The following is a 20462-nucleotide window of genomic DNA, read 5'->3' on the forward strand; positions in this document are numbered from 1 at the left end:
TAAAACCTTTCTGAGAAAACCATAGGCTTCATCAAATGGCCAAAAGGTTTCAAGGCTGTATGACCTCTTCCTAGGACATTCTGAAATCAAGTCAAGTATGGAAAACATACTTTCTAACCAACATTAAAAAACCTAGAAAAGACTAACTTTTGTGTTCTATCCCTTATTTACAGAAATTTATAAAACCTATTAACAATGAAACTCAATTCAATATCACCACTTTGCTTCAATGGCAATAGAAAAAATGTGGAAATTATTAAGTGTTCATAGACATACATAATTAAGAGCTGCTGAGAGCTTCAAATTTAAGGGCTCCGTGAAAGAATTCTTCTTACAAATATAATAGAGACTAGTATTTAAACATTTAAATTCTCAAAAATGTCTCATGAATAGGTACCCCATAACTTTAGTGTTTCATTATCATATATTAATGGCTTGACTCCTTTAACAACTTGAGTTCCTCTCACAAAGCAGCAGCAAACAAATCTTTGTTGGGCTTCTGTAACTACAGAAGGGAAATCTGTTCTCCACTTGATATAGTTTCTTCAATCACAGGTAAATAAGCTTAGGTTGAAAAATCAAGTCAGCATCAGGACACTTAAAGTGTTTCCTGATAGCTCACACAGAAAATGAAGTCCTGACAATAGTGATTTTATTAAATTACTTGTTTTATAAAACATTGCAGATGTCATAATTGTTAACATAACAATTTACCATACTATAGTAACTGTTGCAGTTTTCTAAGCATGTTTGAAAAGGAAAGGAAATGCCAAAACCCTGTGAAAGTTGTTCTGTTTCAGCCTAGGAGAACAAAGGAATTTGTTTCTCAGACATTTTAAATTAGGCAAATAAAACAGGTCAAGAATCCCCCCCCCCCAAGAGCTGCATCAGTAGTAATATTCTGGTAAATATAAACTGTTTATACACTCGAAATACCACGGATTTTGGCGAATGCAGTAATGGAGACAATATACCTCTAGGCTTCAAGGTTGGTGGTTTTTGGTCATTTAATTTTTTAAAATGTCAAACTAGGCCATGGAGGCACAGTATCTTCCCTTACTCTGAAATAAGCCATCCTCTTTGCAATGTATTTTTAAAATCCTCACGCCCTACCTTAAGACAAAGCAATTTTAATACTAGGTGCACACACACACCCACATGCGCTTGTTGTAAACTGCTTTTGTTGACAAGATGTGAAGTAGTTCAAGGAGGTATAGTTAAGGCTGTATTATTGAATGGTGCTGGTAAATACTACACATTGTTTTGTCATGTTGAAACTATTGTTTCCAATTTAGTGACTCCGCTGCCCTGGAACCAGATAGCAACAATGACAACATTATTAGGATTTCTTTTACTGTGATTTAGTAGCAACCGAGTTTCCTGATTTTAACCCCTTGGCAACAAGAACCAAGTTCCCCATTGCATTAGCACCTAATCAGGGGGTTAAGAAGTAACCAGCACAAAGATACTGAACTTTTGATTGTAGCATTTGGCAGAACTGAAAGGAAAGGAAGTTGTGCTACATGTTGAAGGGACTGTGGGCGACAGAAAACATGAAGTCTTCAAAGTCTTGCACGTATCCTCCATCAGAGCCACCATAGTCTGCAAGATCATCTTTCATTGTAGCTTTCAATCCCCTCCAGGAACCACCCCTTTCTTCTTTTTGGCTTTGCTTTGCTTTTCTTGTTTCTGTTTTTCACTGCATAGTACTGTCAATGAATTGGTAATCTTTTTCAAGTCATCAATTTCCAATGAAATACACACATCTGGAACTAATGCTTCCAAGAAACTGGCATAATATAGAGATTTTTCATACTGTGTAATTTTATCTTTTAGTAACTTGCCAAACTCTGTGAAGTCATGTCTTGAAGAGGGGGCTCATGGCATCTATACCACAGACTGTGTTATTAACACTAAAGGTTTCTTTTGCTAATTCAAGGTCTTCCTCTTCTTGTAATTTCCTTAGCCGTAGTTTATCTGCTAATTGTTCCTCTGGTGTAAGCTCTTTAGATACTTCAGGCTCTTCCAACCTTTTCTTAATTTCTTCTTGTCTTTTCTTCTATTGCCGTTCTTTCTCTTTAATTTTCTCTGCTATTTTCTTCTTTTCTGAAATTTTTGTTTCTGGTTTTACCTCTGTCTCCTCTTTTTTTTCTTCATCATCATCATCATCACCCCAGTTTTCCTTGACGTCGTCATCCGCCTTGCCCCCCGCCTTCCGCACCGGCTCCTCCACCGAGAACGTGTCCATGTCCCAGGAGTCCGAGTCCCCGAGTGTGAGTGCAAGAGCGAGAATAGAATTTTAAAAAATTATTTCTTATTTCTTTTGTTAAATATTTTCCAATAACATTAAAAAATTTTTAACTTTTTTTCTTAAATTTTAAGTTCCAAATTCCCTCACTCCTGCCTCTCCATGATACCTTGAGAAGGCAAGCAATTTGATAATATGCATGTGATGTTATTCCATACTAATATTATTTCAAAAGTAAACTCAGGGGCAGGGAACTTTCAGTCATGGGCTGTATTGTTCTGCTATCACAATCATATGCTGGGACTTATTCAGTTATTCCCCAATTGATTCTATCCCTTCAATTTCCAATTCTGTGCCACCTCAAAAAGAACTAAATATGCTTTTGTACATATAGGTTCTTTTGCCTTTCTTTTATCTCTTTGGGATACGGACCTAGTAGTATATTGCTAGGACAAAGAGTATGCATGTTTTGGACACCTTTTGTTTGTTTTTTGATAAAGCACTGGAGTTGAGTGACTTGCCCAAGGTCACACAGCTAGGTAATTAATAAGTGTCTGAGGCTGAATTTGAACTCAGGTCCTCCTGATTCAAGGGGCTGATGCTCTATTCACTGCACCACTTAGCTGGCCCAGTTTTATGCCCTGCTGAGAACAGTTCCAGATTGTTCTCCAGAATGGTTGGCTCAATTCACAACTCTACCAAGAAAGCATTAGTATTCTTATTTTCTCACAAAATCCCTCTAATATTTATCATTTTCTTCTTCTAACATATTAGCCAATATGATAACTGTGGGGCAGTACCTCAAAGTTCTTTTAATTTACATTTCATTTGTCAATAGTGACTTTAAATATTTTTCATGTGACATTAGATGGCTTCAATTTCTTCTCAAAACTGCCTATTTAGGGGGTGGCAAGGTGGCACAGTGGATATAGCTCTGGTCCTGCAGTCAGGAGGGCCTGAGTTCAAATATGACCTCAGACACATAATGATTAACTAGCTTTATATAAAGGAACCAATTTTGACTATGTAAATTTTTTAAAAAATTGTTATAGGAACTAATTCAGTTAGAAGAGAAACTGTTAAAAAGTTAATAATCAGGGTCAACTAGGTGGTCACCTAACCCCACTGCCTTGCAAAAAAAAAAAACCCAACTAGAAACAAAAACAAAAAACCTGCCTATTTACATCCTTTAGCCATTTATCAATGGGGAAGGGCTCTTATTTTTATAATTTTGGATCAGTTCCCTATGTTTGAGAAATTAGGTCTTTATCAGAGAAATTTGGGATAAAAATGTTTCCCAGTTTCCAGCTTTTCTTCTAGTTTGGCTACATTTATTTTATTTGTGCAAAACCTTGTTTAATCACATGAAGTCATAATTATCCATTTTACTTCCCATGATCTTTTCTATCTACTGTTGAGAGGATAAAAGTTGAGAGGATAAAATTTTAAACAAGAAACAATGAGCATGAGAATGATCAGAGGGGCAATAGAGAAAATCAAATATGGCAGAAAAAACAGGGAGTCACAATCTGACTTTCATCCAGCTCTTTGACTTCTAGCTTCTCTACAAATTGTTTAGATTGAGCCCTTGAATCAATTGTATGGCCAGGGAAAAAGAACAAGCACCCTATGCTACTTATTGCTCACATTAGTACCAATGAGTAGGATTCTATTTAGCAATTCTGCCTTCCTCCGGAAAGTGATAGAATTGTAAGAAAATGGTGTTGCAGATTGAGAACTATCCTAAAAAGTGTTGTTAGTAAAATGGAAAATGGTCTAAAATAACTGGAAAATTCTAGGCTTTCTGATTTATTTCTTCACTATCTATTATGGGCCTCGAATTCTGTTTTGGAAGATACCGATATAGAAGTCATAGACCAGGGGCAGGTAACCTTCAGCTGTGGGCTGTATTGGTCTGGCATTGCCAAGACAACTGAGGGGGAAAGAATTGAATTTCAATAAACTAAGAGTTTTTTTAGAGGTAGATTAGTTAAATGTTTGACCAAATATAGCCCAGGAATGATGTTATAAATATCCAAATGGACCTTGGCAGAAAAAAAGTTCCCCACCCTTGTGATAGAGCATTGCATTGGGCAGCTAGGTAAGTCAGTGTTCAAAACCAGTGTGATCCTGGGCAAGTCATTTGGAGAGACAAAGCATACACACAGTATATAATGCCATGTTGTTGGATTGCTACTTTGTTGTCAAAATAATGCTTTTGCCAGAATGTGTTATAGGAGTTTAAAGAAGGGAACTATAGTTAGAAAAGTCATCTACCCTGAGTGATAAATCTGAAGAGTGTTAATCTGAAAGGAGTTGTTGGATGATGGTGGGGGAGCTAATGCAGGGCTCTTGACAGAGTCTGGAAATAGCAATGGGAAGCAAAGAGAATTCTGATGTCCCTATTACAACTGATGAGTTGAGATGTATAAATGAAAGTCCTCCCAGAGATGGAAAGGGTAGCCAGGGATGCAGTGACATTAGTTGAAAATGTCAGAAGGTAGAAGTGAGAAAAGAAAAGGTTTAAAATGAAAGCAATATTTGTGAAACTGTTCTTATTCAGGATGTATCTTTTTGCTGTTAACCTTGCAGAATATTGAAGCTGCCTTTCTTTGCTGTGTCTAGTTTGCCCTCAACTATGGATGCAGACACTACTGTCAGATGTTTCAGAGTGCTAGTTTACTCAGGGGAAGTCTAAAATTTTCCAAATTTTTGAAGTTAGCAAGGTCATCCTCTGGTCATGGGAAGGGAAGGAACTTGGGGCTCTCTCCTCTCTTCCTTACTTTCCATTCCCCAAGAGATTCCTTCTTAGAGCCTTTCCTGAAACTGCTTTCATCATTGGACTGGCTATATACTTGAATGCTTTGGTTCCAAACTAACCTGTATTTTTTTTTATTTTTTTGCAAGGCAACAGGGTTAAGTGGCTTGCCCAAGGCCACATGGCTAGGTAATTATTAAGTGTCTGAGACCAGATTTGAACTCATATACTTCTGACTCCAAGGCCCAGTGCTCTATCCACTGTGCCACCTAGCCACCCCTAACCTGTATTTTTATAAAAGTGCCACAGAGCATAATTGAGTCTCTTCAACTAATCTCAATATATTTCATGTATAATGTTGTTTTATTTCATTCATTGACTTTCACGACTTCCAAATATGATTTTTCCCCATATCTATTAGAAATTACTTTGATTCAATAAATGTTTTCTTATGTGATAAAGGTATGAGGGTTTAATATCTTGTTAGTTATTTTAAGTGGAGTGGGATGATGAAGTAACTAAATGACTCAATCATTGGATACAGCACTGAGTTCAAATGTAACTTTAGATATTAGCTATGTGATCCTGGGCAAGTCATTTAACCTTTGCTTGTATCCTCATCTATTAAATGAAAATAATAAAAGCACCTATCTTGAAAAGTTGTTATGATATATTAGATTGCTATTTGTCATGGGGAGGGAGGAGGAATGGGAAGGAGGAAGAAAAATGTGAAATTCAAAACCTTAAGAATATGATGGTTGGAAACTACTTTTGCATGTGAAGAAAAAAAGATTTTTATAGGATTAAATAATAATACGATCAAATAATAATAAAAGATTTATAGGATTAAATGAGATAATAATATCAAAGTGCTTAGTATAGTGCCTGTAATAGTCTCATATCAATATGAGCTATAATTATTAGCTACCATTTTATTAAATAAATCTGTGATCTCACCAATGGGAATATTCCTTCTAACAATGCAAAACACAGCCTACCCATGTCTGCCCATCTGCCCACTAGTTCATTCAAAAAGCTAAAGGTTTTCCTTGATTTCTCTTGACTTCTCAAGGATACCCATGGTGTCCTCTGGTTGTCCTTTTCCTTCACAGAGTGACTAGCTCATCTACTCTTCCTATCAAATATTTCCTGGAAAACATATTAAAATTTCTTTTCTTTGCAGTTCCTCATTGATTATATACTGGGTGTTATATCCCTTATGCCTCTCCATTGTTCTTCTCTATGTGATAATCATTTTTATTTCTTTTGAAATTGTTGTGTTCCATGTCTCAGAGACATATAACTACCCTGGAAGAATGTTGATATTTAAAAAATGGACTTTTGTTTCCAGGTGAAGTTTAGGGTCATTTAAAGAGCTTTGCAGTTTCCTGAAGGCAACTATCTTCTTTTTAACATTAGATTTAACTCGCTGTTCATTTGTTCTGTTTGTCACGAATATAACTGGTAGACTAGCTCTCTGGACTGGTTGCCTTCCTAGAATTTGAGCAATAGAAGTCTTAATCTATTTAGTCATCCCCAATATCATGATCCTCTTAAAAAATGAAGGAACAATAACAAGTCTTTTTCTGTATGAATGGCCAAGCTAAAATCTCTTAAGGGATTATAGATCTCTTCCAGGAGCCTTTGTAATCTTTTGGAACATTGTGAAATTAGCTCAATAGCAAACAGGAGCCTCATTGCTCATAGAGAATTCCTCAACTGTGCAGTGAATTCTCTCTATCAAAGTAGCAAACATCTTTTGGTGAATTAACATCTCCTTGTTTTGTTTTGTTTTGTTTGCTTTGCCAAATATTCTTATTCAGGGGAGTCATTGAAAGGGGTTATTTCTATTGTTATGTTATTCAAATAATCTTAAATAATTGTGATGCATGTATGGATAGGAGAAAATTTGTTAAGAGAGAGTCTTTAAGTGGTATTTTACTTTACTGAATACTTTTTCACAGGCAGAAACAATTCAAATCTTCTATTATCAATAGGCAGCTGGGTGCTGTAGTAGATAAACTTCCAGACTTAGAGTCAGGAAGACTTGTGTTTCTGAATTCAAATCTGGTCTTACCCTAGGTAAGTTACTTCACCCAGTTTGCCTCAGTTTTCTTATCTTTATAATGAGCTAAAGAGGGGCAGCTAGGTGGGGTAGTGGATAGAGCACCAGCCTTGGAGTCAGGAGTACCTGAATCCAGTCTCAGACACTTAATAATTACTTAGCTGTGTGGCCTTGGGCAAACCACTTAACCCCATTTGCCTTGCAAAAACCTAAAAAAAACCCAAATGGGGTCATAAAGAATCATATACTATTGAAAATGACTAAACAACATTTTCTATATCTCATTGTAAATTGTAAAAAACTAAAGATGTGCTCTGTTTTTAAATATTGTATAGGAAAATCTGCTTTTTTTCCTCTTGTTACTCTCATCCTGAATGCTCTCTTTTCATGTGAGAGTGAGTTTTTATAAAGATTCTGTAGAGATGGGAAGGTGGGCATAATGTAATTGTTTCTTTTTGTGTATGTGTGTGTGTGTGTGTGTGTGTTTTGCAAGGAAATGGGATTAAGTGACTTGCCCAAGGTCACACCACTAGGTAATTAATAAGTGTCTGAGGCCAGATATGAACTCAGGCCCTCTTGACTTCAGGGCCAGTACTCCATCATTGTGCCACCTAGCTGCTCCCTCTTTTTTTTAAGTAAATAAGGTTTGTGGTCTTTACCTTTGTTATCTTCCTCTTCTTTACATACCTTATGAGTCAATCCCTCATGTCAAGTCCTGAAATAAATCAAAATCATGAGTTGAGCAATCAGGTGTCTTTAATTGAAATGATAGCACAGTAAACTTGCCACCCTGAGGGAAATGTCTAGTGGATTTCCCAATCAAAAAGAGTCATGAAAAAGTTCTCATAATTTTAGGAGAGAGGGGTGAGAAGGTCTGAGGTAGCAATGCCTGGTCTTGAGACCCCAGTGGCACTTGACAATCCAGGCAAGGAAAGCCTTCATTCTGGCTTATTTGCCCTTCATGTCATGAATTCCAATGGAAAAGGGCAAGGATATCAAAGTTCTAGATCAAGTTGAGTGAGATTCCCTCACTAGGCAAGATCTCAGGATAGAGGGGTCTAGGGAGTGGTTCAATTCAACGTAATCTAGAGTAAATATTTTAAGAGAGGGAATGTAAGAACATAACTGAAATTGTGATGCTACAAGGATCATTTAAGGGGGTGGCAGTCCACAATATGTTTGGTATTTGGAACAATTTCTGTCACAATTATGTTAACAGTTTTGTCACTCAAGACTCTCAAATGGTGTTGTGACCAGAGTGGATTTTTTTTAATATATCCTTGCTCCATTCTAGCTGTTTTTTTCTATCTTTTTTTCTTTTTAGTGCCAGTTCAACTTGCTCTTTAAGAACATCTGAAACTGTGATGTTAGAATCCAAATATGGTAGTTCTACTGTCCTTGTTGATAAATATCAAATATATTACTATTGAAAGTTTAGGTTACCGAGGACAAGGGCATTGAAGAGTTGCCCCATAATTCTACCAATTAACTGCAATATTCTTTGTAACTACCAAAAAGTATCTAACAAATGGAGAGACTTGATGCCTGTTTTTCCTACTACCAAACCATTCTAGAATCTGGCATGGATTTTATAGAATCCAGGTCTCTGACTGTGAAGTGGCAGCCAAGTTATCATCATTCTATTCAAATTTCCAAATATGACTTTATGCTCAAGTAATTGCTTAATATTTAGATGATACCATGGAAAAGAAGTGGAAAGGGGAATGAGATGAACTCAGGTTAAACTCTCTCAGATTTATAGGTCTGAATGTGGGGAGCAAATCAGTTCTTTAGTATTCATGCTTCTTCCTCCATACTGAGTCTCAAAGTACTCTGACATTAGAATAAATTCAAATTTCTGCCTAATTTTTTTTACATCAAGCAGAAATATTTGAAAAATATTTCTTGGCACAGGAAACAAATTGTACCTTCTATAGACTAGGGCATTTGCTTCCTTTCCTGTTGCCTTTTTTGAACTCAGGACTTTGTGAATGTTACAATACCCATACCATCTGTAGGGGGAAACTTCTCTATCCTCAGATGTGAACATTATACTCACAAAGTATTTCTTTTTTAGCTGTTCTTTTAAATAATCCTAGGCACAGGGAATAATAAATATATGTAAGATCCTATAGAAGCCATCTATTGTTCTAACCTCTTGTTTTACTAAGGAAGAGACAGAGTCCTAAGGAGGTGTGGTGTTTAGAATATCTGCCTCTTTTTTTCTGGTCCAAGCTAAGTTTATTTTTGTTTTCCTTTTATCCTGCTTTTCTAAAAGAAGTGGATGGCCTGTTGGAGGAGCCTGGGGCACAGCATCATTTCATTAGTTCTAAGTACTTATTTTCACAGTCCTTTATCTGCGTAAGGAAGAGACTGGATTTCATAGGACCAATTTTTCAGCCTAATGAGCAAATGCACTGGTACAAATTCACCAGAGATTTAATGAGATTGACTGTGGCAACCATTCAGGGTCCTGAAGAATTGAATGTGGCTGAAACAACCAAGCAACTATAATCTAAATAAGGGAACTGACTGCTTAATAGAAATGGACAAGATGAAAGAGTAGTGCATGGGGGGGGGTGAGGGGAGGAGGGGGGACTTGTGGATCATTAATTGGTTGGAGAATTGGATTGGTTGTAGAAAGAAATGGAAGCATTGAGATTTGGGTTCTAGAAAGGAGTAAGAATTAAGGAATACATTGAGTTTGACAAAGGAACTATCCAAGTTAGTAACTACTCTCCTAGAGAAAATTATGACTGCCAGATCATAGTTCCTAAGATTTGTTTCCAGTTTCTGATCTACATCCCATTAGAGCAACCTCTGGTTAAAGGGAATATTGCCTAAAAACGGCACCTGTTTCTTTTCCCCCCATTCACCTAGTTCTTCCCAGGGAGTCTATTCTCATTCCCAAAAGTCAGTATCCAAAGTCTTAGTAGTTTCCTGTGCCAGAAGCTTTTGTCTGTCCTAATGGGGCTCATTGTTTAGCTGGTTTCCCTTCACACCTGTTTTAGGTTAGACTCTCCTACTGGCTTAAACAATGAGCCCCAGGACATCTGCAGGACTTCCAGAAAGCAATCCCTCCTACCTGTCTGGATGATGTCTGTCTGTCCCAGTGGTAGGTAGCATTGGGATCTCTGACTCCTGGTTGCTTATTGGCACCCTACATAGAAAGACATACCATTCAGAAAACTTCACAAGAGACACCATTACAGTAACTATGGATTTGCTCCTCAACAATGATGTCCACTACCCTTACCAGCTCCCTCACCCATCACACTTGCTTCTTCCCCTTACGAAAATCCTTCTCATAGTTTTGGTCAGTATTATGGAAGCTGGCTGGAGGTAAGTTTCATTATGAAGCTCAGAATCCATTAAGAACCAACTAAGCCCAAATAAGAGTGATTTCTTCCCATCATTCTCAATTCATTAATGTGCTGGTGGGATGAGTACTGAAATGACTTGTATTGTCCAGTCCACACTATGTTCATGTTAGGCATCTTCACTCCCTATAGTCACTCTGATCCCATCCTCATAGATGTGAATTTCTTCACTAATAACCTGGAGGAGTTTAAAGGGAGAAAAATAAAAAGTTAAACTTCAGTTGATCTATTTTTTAGAACTAAGATATTTGTTCCTCTAAGAAGTTCCGTTTGACTCTTATGACCTATGAATGTGTGCGTGGGGGGTGGAATTATTGCCTAAGAGAGGAAAATCTAAAATAGATCCACAATATTTGGTCCATAAAAAACTAATATCTATATTTCATTAGTTACTAATTAATTTCCTTTGTAAATTCTACATATTTTCTACATTTTAAAACATGATTCTGAGAAGGGATACATGTGCTTTAACATAGAAATTCATGACACACACAAAAGTTAAGAACTATTCCAAAATAATACATTTTACAGATTTTACATTTTGGACAATATTCCATATCATTTACTAGATAAATTACTATCCTGGAGGACAAGCATTAGCGAAAGAAATATTGTTCTGCCATGGTGGGAATGGGAAATAGTCTAGGTATTCCCAGGGGATGTACCAAGTGTGAATGTTGCAACCTTTTGGGAGGTTAAACTGTTTCTTAGCAAAGAGCCATTTGATTTGGCTTACTAGGTGTGGTGGCTCAAAAAGAGAGCCACCTGGTGGGACTAGCAGATATTTTCACTCCTTTGCTGGATCATTAATATAGTGACACATTGCAGCAGGTAGATGGAGCAGTGGCACTGGCCCTGGAGTCAGGAGGATGTGAGTTCAAATGCAACCTCAGGCACTTAATAATTATCTAGCTGTGTGACCTTGGTCAAGTCACTTTACCCCATTGCCTATCTATCTATATAACTATAGACACATTGTCCTTCTGAACAAGAAAGTAGCAAATTAGTCATTCTGGATTGCTGCTGCCATTGAGGTATTTCAAGAGGTTAATGGTGTATACACAATATAGGATACACATGGTGCACAGAAATTACAATGACTCTAAAAATAGAGTATCAAAAAACAAAGACTTTAAGATAATAAGACCTTAACACTCCAGCCTTTAAAGAACAAAATAAATTTGGGGCTCAGAGCTACTGAAGCTAATGCTTCAATTTAAAAATAAATGTTTATTAAGTATCTACTCTTTGAAAAGGAAGGAGCATGATGGGATAGTGGGCAGAAGAGCACCTTTGGAATCAGTAAGATATTTAACAGCTTTGTGACTAGAACTAAGTTATTTTTCTCAGGGCCCATCACTCTCCAGAATAAGGAATAGTTCATATGAATTAGTGGAGGGAATTTCTCAAGGAATTTTCCAGACCAAAAAGAAAAAGAAAAAATTACAAGGTACTAGACTAGTAATTTCCTCAGAGAACTTCTGGATGTGATATCAAACAATTGTCTCTTCTTGCTCCTGATTCTTAGCATCATGAAAAGATTTGACTTTTCCATATCATCTACTAGATGATGGCATAGTTGTAGAAGTCTTGACTTTCCATTGTAATGGAAATTTCAATACTGATTCGGTTACTTAATATTTATATGACCTTAGGTAAGTCACAGCACTTTTATGGACTCAGTTTCCTCAGCTCTTGAATCAGATGATTTCCAAGGACCTTTTCAGATCTATGTCCATTGAAATGTTTGTTAACAGGGAAGCTAGGTCACACAGTGGATAGCACACTGCACACTGGCCCTGGAGTCAGGAGCACCTGAGTTCAAATCCGACCTCAGACACTTAATAATTGCCTAGCTCTGTTCCCATTGCCTTAAATAAATAAAAATTTAAATTAATTTAAAAAATCTATGAACAGTAAATGTAGATTACAGTTAAAAGAAGGGAAGCTTTCTCAAGAAGAAATTTACCTTCATCTGGAAACAGGTATTGAGTATATTTGTACATTTGTAGAATTTGTATATTTGCATATTTGTAGAATATTTGTAGAATTCTGTGTCCATAACATTCTTTGAATGCTGGTTTAATTTTAGAGCAGGTGTCCAATCTTTTAGCTCTTCTGGACCATGGTACCTATTCACGAATACAATGCAACCCACTCCACCAAGAAAAGCTACAGAAGAAATACTACAGGGACCTGTTTGAATGCTTTCCCCTTCCCTTCCCCTCCTCCCCCCACCAAAGAAACTGCAAGTTGGACACACTTGCTTTAGAGTGTAAAAAAAATTAGATGAGCCTCAGGTGAAACAGAATTAGCATAAGGCTGCTGCACAGAAATACAAGGGTGGTTATTGTTGTCCTTTGTTCTCTTAGAAAACCAAAATGACATTGCAGGTCCAGCCTCCGAGGGGTTCTTGGAACCTGACAGGAGGGATAGAGTTGGCGAAATGAGTTGAGTCAACAAGTGGGTAAAGGCAGGAGCACGTTGACTGACTGTCAGCTGCTTAGATTTATTTTTATAGTCTCAAAATCATGTGAAACAAGTAAACTAAAATCATTTCCTTGGTTACAAAAGTATACAATTTTCATCATTAATCATGTAGTTCATATGGTTACAAGTTTGATCATGTAGTAGTTACAAGTGTGATTATCAATCATGTAGTTAATTTTCTTGTCCCTGTTCAGACCGTGATGACCTCAACCTGCCTGTTGCCTAGTTTGTTGCTGCATAGTAAAGTTATTGATTAAACAGAACTTTCCTTATAATAATCTTTGATATAATTTGTTTAATGGAATGCTTCTATGTTTTTGTACCACATATGTAATGTTTTTCAATATGCTCCCTTGACAACCTATAGCGAGGGTAGTTATATTTGTCCACCTGTCTGTTGACTCCTTCAATAACTAATTTTCCTTTCAGCCCTTGTTGGTAGATGCTACGGTTTCTATGACTTTTTATTCTTTCCCAATAAACTAAGGCTGTTAGAATTCACATATTGGTTACCTATACTAACTATTCTCCCACCATCTTCATCATATATTCCTGTGTATGATAAGGGGGGCAAAACTGTTAATTTCCCTGGACTTCTATCTGACCCATCTTGTATCTGGTTTCCCTGTATATATTCTGACATCTCCCTGGAACTCCCAGTACTGTATCTTCCAAAGATTTCATAATGCTGAAGCCTTTTGTATGTCTCAGGGAGAGGCAGTCCTGTTAAATTTGGACAGAGTTCACAATCTGTTTTATTCAAGGAATTTCTCTGAAATCCTTCCTTTATAGTCATTCCACTATTAGGATGACTAAGTTTTGCAATCAATAATAGACCTATAAATATGGGTATATATGGAATCCCTATATATATTGAAGAAGGAAATGCTGTTCCATCAGGCAGTGTGACTGCCTTGAGTCTTCTTGCCGCAACTGTGTCAAACAGCTTAGAGACCCTGGCTCCTGACAGATATCACTACTTTAGAGTCAAGTGATAGTGTGTCTGACTGTGGTTGATCACACCAAAGTGAGCTTTGCAACTTCTACCACAAGTCTAGTACCAATAGTCCACATGACCATTTGGGATGGATTCTAAAATTTATACATATCTCATTTCCTTTGAGCTGCTTTCATTCTCACTTGCTCATAGAGCATGCCCTCTTTGATGAGGGCACGCCAGGCTGGGGTTCCTGTGCCAGTGTCTCCCATGCTGCACAATCTATTCCAAAGTTTTTAAGAAAAACCTTGTCAGTGTACTTGTATTACTTTTTCTGATCACCATAGGAGTCCTTGCCTCTGTGAGTTCTCTATAAAATAATCTTTTAGGCAAGTGCATGTTTAACATTTTGTAGAGCCAAAACCAATATATGGCAAATCAATCATGTCAAAGCTTCTACAATGGGGGGCAGAGCCAAGATGGCGACAAAAAGGGATCCAGTCTTAGGAGCTCTCTGATAAAACTCATAAGCTAAGGACTCTAACTAAACTTTCGAGAGACACAACCCACAAAGGGACCCAGTGAGGCAGTTCTCCTACTCAAGGTAACCTGGAAAAGAGCAGAAAGGCTCTGCTCCCCAGGGTCGGAGGGGTGGCCTGCCAGAGGGGTGGCCCATCAGAGCGAAAGAACTTCAGCCTCCCAAAAGCACCCCCAGGGTGCTAGGAGCCACAGCTCACATCAGTGGGGGAGTCTCCTGAGCTGCACCCTGGGGAGCACCGGGCACAAAGTGGGGGAACAGTGGGGGACCTCTGCCTAAGAGAGCACATGGAACCCAGCCCTCAGGGCACACAGCCAGCAGCTTGGTCTTTCAGCAGCCCAGACCCCAAAAAAGAAGCAGGAGGAGCCAGTAAGCAGGAGCCCCCAGGGCATGAGCCCATTGAGCTGAGAGAGGGGAGTGAAGAGAGACTGCTGAGCTCTGTCCTCTGTCTCTGGAACAGGACTCTGAGGCTCTGACCACATTCAGATACTGATCCCAGTCTAGGCCCCCCCATAGAATAACAGGGCCCCCCCCACCTCGGCCCTGTGGCAGAGGGGGGCACTTATGGTCATTCACAGACCAGGAGGGAGGACAGAGCCTCACACACTGAGACCCTTGTGGGAGTGTCCCAAAAGCTCAGGAAGCACCCCAAAACCAGGACCAGGCTGGGGAAATGAGCAAGCAGAGAAATAAGAGGAAGACTATTGAGAAATATTTTGCAAATGAGCCCAAGAAGGATCAAAATACTCAGTCTGAAGATGAGGAAGCACAAGCTCCTACATCTAAAGACTCCAAGAAAAACAGAAATTGGGCTCAGGCTGTGACAAGAGCTCAAAAAACACTTTGAAAATCAAATGAGGGAGTTGGAAGGAAAACTGGGAAAAGAAAGGAGAGAGATGCAGGAAAAACATGAAAATGAAGTCAGCAGCTTAGTCAAGGAAATCCAAAAAAAAAGCTGAAGAAAATAGCATGCTAAAAACCAGGTTAGGTCAAATGGATGGAACAGTTCAAAAAGTTATTGAGGAGAAGAATGTTTTAAAAAGCAAAATTGGCCAGATAGAAAAAGAGATAAGAAAACTCTCTGAGGAGAACAAATCCTTCAGACAAAGAATAGAATTCAGGGAGATTGATGAATTTACCAGAAATCAGGAATCAATACTTCAAAACCAAAAAAATGAAAAATTAGAAGAAAATGTGAAATATCTCATTGAAAAAACAACTGATATGGAAAACAGACTTAGGAAAGATAATTTAAAAGTTATTGGAATACCTGAAAGTCATGATGAGGAAAAGAGCCTTGACATCATTTTCAAAGAATTACTACAGGAAAATTGCCCTGATATTCTAGAAGAAGAGGGCAAAATAGAAATGGAGAGAATCCACCAATCCCCCCGAGAAAGAGATCCCAAAAAACCAACCCCTAGGAATATTATAGCCAAGTTCCAGAACTCCCAAGTCAAAGAGAAAATATTACAAGCAGCCAGAAGGACACAGTTCAAATATCGTGGAGCTGCAGTCAGGATCACACAGGACTTAGCAGCAACTACACTGGAAGCTCGTAGGGCTTGGCATACAATATACTGGAAGGCAAAAGAGCTTAGAATACAGCCAAGAATGAACTACCCAGCAAGGCTGAATGTCTTCTTCCAGGGAAAAAGAAGGACTTTCAATGAACCAGGGGAATTTCAAATGTTCCTTTTGGAATGGCCAGAGCTGAACAAAAGGTTTGATCTTCAGATACAGCACTCAGGTGAAGCATGGAGATTGGAGGAGAGGGGGGAAATATGAGGGACTTAACGAGGCTGAACTGCATGTATAGAAAAATGATACTGATAATATTCATATGAACCTTCTCAGTTAATAGAGCGGGTAGAGGGAGCTTTTATAGTTGAAGCACAGGAGAAAGCTGAATTCGAAGATAAAATATGGTGTAAAACTGGAGTCAATAGAAAAAAAAAGGGAAATGGAATGGGAGAAAGAAAAAGGAGAGGGGGAATAGTCCAAGATATTTCACATAATAAGATTTTTTTTATTACAATGAGCTATTGCAATGATATGGAAGGGGGGAGGCAAGGGGGAATGAGGGAACCTTTGCTCTCATCAGGGATGGCTAGGAGAGGAAACAGCAAATATACTCAATGGGGTATAGACATCTGGAGTAAGAAGGAGGGGGGAGCAGGGGGGAGGGGTGGGAATGTGAATAAAGGAGGAGAGGATGGACCATGGTGGGGAGAGTGGTCAGATATAACACATTTTCTTTTTTACTTCTTGCAAGGGGCTGGGATTGGAAGGCCTGCCCAGGACCATAGGGCCAGGTGGATTCTGGGCCCAAGGGGTGGGGTGGGGCCTCAGGACTTCTTGGCCCTAGGACCAGGGATCTGTCTGCTGCTCCATGTAGCGACCCTACAGCAGAGTCAGAGTGAAAGGAGAGAGAAAATATAGTACATGGTAGTGGAGAAATAAGAAAGGAGGGAATTGCGATCAGCAATGGCAATGTTGGAAAAATATGGAAGTAACTCTTGTGATGGACTTATCATAAAGAATGTGATCCACCCATGACAGAGTTGTTGGTGTTGGAACAAAGACTGAAGCACATTTTTTGTTATTATTATTTGGGGGAGGGTGCTGGGCAAGTGGGGCTGGGTGCCCTGCCTGGGGCCACATAGCAGGGTGATCTTTGGGTGTCTGGGGCCAGATTTGGACCCAGGTGCTCCTGGCTCAAGGGCCAATGCTCTGTCTGCCACCCCCCAACCCTACTATTATTACTATTTTATTTTATTTTGGGTCTTTTTTTTTCTTCTTTTTGGTTTTTGCAGGGCAGTGGGGATCGGGTGGCTTGCATGTCACATGGCTGGGTGATTATTGGGTTTACGAAGCTGGATGTGGACTCAGGTGCTCGTGGCTCCAGGGCTGGTGCTTCGTCCATTGTGCCACCTGGCCATACCTACAATAATTACTATTATTTTTTTTAATTTTAATTTTTTTCTCTTCCCTTTACTTTTTTGCCCAAGCAAGTCTATCTATATTCATGGGGGGAGATGTATTTTGTTTACTTGTAAACAAGTATATTTTATTAATGTAAAGAAAAACATTTGTATAACATGAGAATAAAAAAAAATAAATTAATAAAAAAAAAGAGGCTGCATATGGACTCGGGTGCTCGTGGCTCCAGGGCTGGTGCTTCGTCCATTGCACCACCTGGCCATACCTACAATTATTACTATTATTTTTTTATTTTAATTTTTTTCTCTCCTCTTTACTTCTTTCACCCAAGCAAGTCTTTCTATATTCATGGGGGGGAGGGGTATTTTGTTTACCTGTAAACAAAAATATCTTACTAATGCAAAAAAAAATTTGTACAAAATGAGAATAAAAAATAAATTTTAAAAAAACCTAAAAAAAGAAAAAAAACTTCTACAATGATGCCAATTGAATGTCCTTATCTAATTGAGGAGAGCAGGTTGTTTCAAACAAATCCCATATTCATTGCTTTGCAGATTCTTTATTCAGAGAGACCAAAGGAATGCTGAGGCTTTTTATTGCAGTGGAGGCTGCAGGGTCAAGTCCACACATAAATCTACCTGTATAGTGCAAGTTTGCTTATCAGCCTCCATGTTCCCAATCCACTTCTCCCTCTGTCTGCTTGTTGTCAGCCACTGGCTGCTTCTCCACACCAGCTCCTGTCTGCTATTCGCAAGTAAGGTTAGGTTGACTCCAAGCCAGGACAGTGAGAGGGGATTGGAACAAAGCTGGCACCATGCAAAGCCTCAGATCTACATAAGTATCAGAAGCTATAAACTAGGTGAATAAACTGAATTCCATATAAGGATGTCCACCTTGATTGTATAATGACTACTAAGTGAATGTCTAAATATGACCTTTTCCAGTCAAGCTGGAACATTGTGATTAGGAAAGATTCGTATTCACACCTGGGAGAAATGGTTTACCCCATACATTTCAACAATGTGGCCAGTCCTTCAGAGCTGCCCTCTCTGTGGAGGAATTGTTTCAATGTCTGGCAGTTCAGTTTGAGAAAGAATCTCAGTGTCTGGTAACTTATTTTGGTCAGATGATCTTCAGAATCTTCCTAAGACAATTTAAATGGAAGCAATTCAGTTTCCTGACATGGTGCTGGTAGACTGTCCAGGTTTCACAGGCATGTAGTAATGAGGTCAGCACAATGGTTCTGTAGACCTTCATTTTGGTAGCCAGTCTAATACCTCTTCTCTCTCACACTTTCTCTGGAGCCTCCCAAATACTGAGCTAGCTCTGACAATACTATTGGTAAGTTGTGAAGGTTTCACAAGCAACCAACAAAGAGTTCAGCATAATGTCTCTGTAGACCTTCAGTTTGGTAGGCAGCCTTGTAACTCTTCTCTCCCACACTTTCTTTCAGGGTCTACCAAATACTGAACTAGTTCTGGTGATATGTACGTGCAGCCACCACATTATCAATGTGTTCATCCCTGGAAAGCATACTGCCAAGGTAAGAGAATTTAAAACTTCTCCATTTGCTGTAACCAATGGTTCCATATATGGATGGTGTGGTGTTGGCTGTTGGAGCACCTGGGTTTTTCTTCGTGTTAATTGTTAGACCAAAACTACTATAAGCAGCAGAAAATCTGTCCATATTTTGCTGCACCTCAACTTCAGAAGCTGCAGAGAGTGCATGATAATGTATAAATGAAAAATCATGCCTCAGTACTCCCTCTACTTTAATCTTTTCAGGTTGAAGAGTTTCAAAGTTGCGGCTGACCTTGTGCCATGTTCTTCCCCATTGAATGCATTTGAGAACATCACTGAAATCATCATACTTGCACAAGAGCAAGCAGCCTTGTTTCCTCCACTGGTGACTGGAGAAGTGACAGAGCATTGTCCATTATCTAGAATCCAGGCAAGCACGTCTTCATGAACGTGTAATACTGATGAACTTCTCCGGGCACCCAAATTTTGACACAATTTTCCATAAGCCTTCATGACTGACAGGTCTCAGTCAAACCTACAAACTTTGCATATAGACCTCTGTTCTGTACTTGGCATTTCTCCTGGGATTGTCAAGCAGCAAACTCCATATTGATCATTTCTCAGTCCTTTTTTTTAAGTTTATTTATGCCAATGGGGTTGTGACTTGCCCAAGGTCACACAACTAGGCAATTATTTAGTGTCTGAGGCCGGATTTGAATTCAAGTCCTCCTGACACTAGGGCCAGCACTCTAACTACTGTGTCACCTAGCTGCCCCCACCTCAGCCCTTTCTGAAGTCACACTAGCTCTTGGGAAGATGTCTTATCTTCCAGATGAAGGATCAGTCTTTTGGGAGGACTCTGGCAAGAATCTTGCTAGCAATGACCAAGAGAGAGCTCCCTCTCCTTCCAACTTCCTCCTTTCCCCCACCTTCCCATCCCCAGTAATTGTCACAGGTATCTTTGAATTCCTGGGCCATAACCTCCTCTTCATATAACCTGGAAATTTTGTCAGCTTTTATATGAACAATGAAACCCCCAATCTCAGCTTTGCCACATGAAAGAGACCTTATAGCATTCAAAACTCCTTTTCTAGTTGTAACTTTAGCTAGGGAATGATTGACTTCAATTTGAGATATATGATCAGTAGCTTTAGCTGATGATGGTCTGTTGTGAACCCTGTGGAAGTGTTCAGCCTGTCTCTCTAGGACCGTGTTCTGATCACTAATCAATATGGCTCCATCAGCACTGAGTAACTGAGATCCAACACTGGTCTTCAATCAGTAAATAGCCTTCAGGGCATTATAAAAGCATATTGGATTGTTATCAATCACATAAAACTGAATTTCAGGGGCGGCTAGGTGGTGTAGTGGATAAAGCACCGGCCTTGGAGTCAGGAGTATCTGGGTTCAAATCCGGTCTCAGACACTTAATAATTACCTAGATGTGTGGCCTTGGGCAAGCCACTTAACCCCATTTGCCTTGCAAAAAAAAACCTAAAAAAAAACTGAATTTCATCTACCTTCTTACTAAACCAAGAATCCTGCACCTTCCTGAGCTTTGCTTGTACTGAACTTTTGATAG

The 20462-nt window shown here is 38.9% G+C and overlaps 1 protein-coding gene and 1 pseudogene across 1 annotated transcript in view; one reads left to right on the forward strand and one right to left on the reverse strand.

Moving 5' to 3' along the window:
- The window catches only part of A2M (alpha-2-macroglobulin), a 260412-nt gene that overhangs the window by 197897 nt on the left and 42053 nt on the right, over positions 1–20462 (forward strand).
- LOC141493570 (eukaryotic translation initiation factor 3 subunit J pseudogene) lies at positions 1422–2290 on the reverse strand (annotated as a pseudogene).

This window comes from Macrotis lagotis, chromosome 7 (genome assembly GCF_037893015.1).
Source record: "Macrotis lagotis isolate mMagLag1 chromosome 7, bilby.v1.9.chrom.fasta, whole genome shotgun sequence".
NCBI classification, from domain to species: domain Eukaryota; kingdom Metazoa; phylum Chordata; class Mammalia; order Peramelemorphia; family Peramelidae; genus Macrotis; species Macrotis lagotis.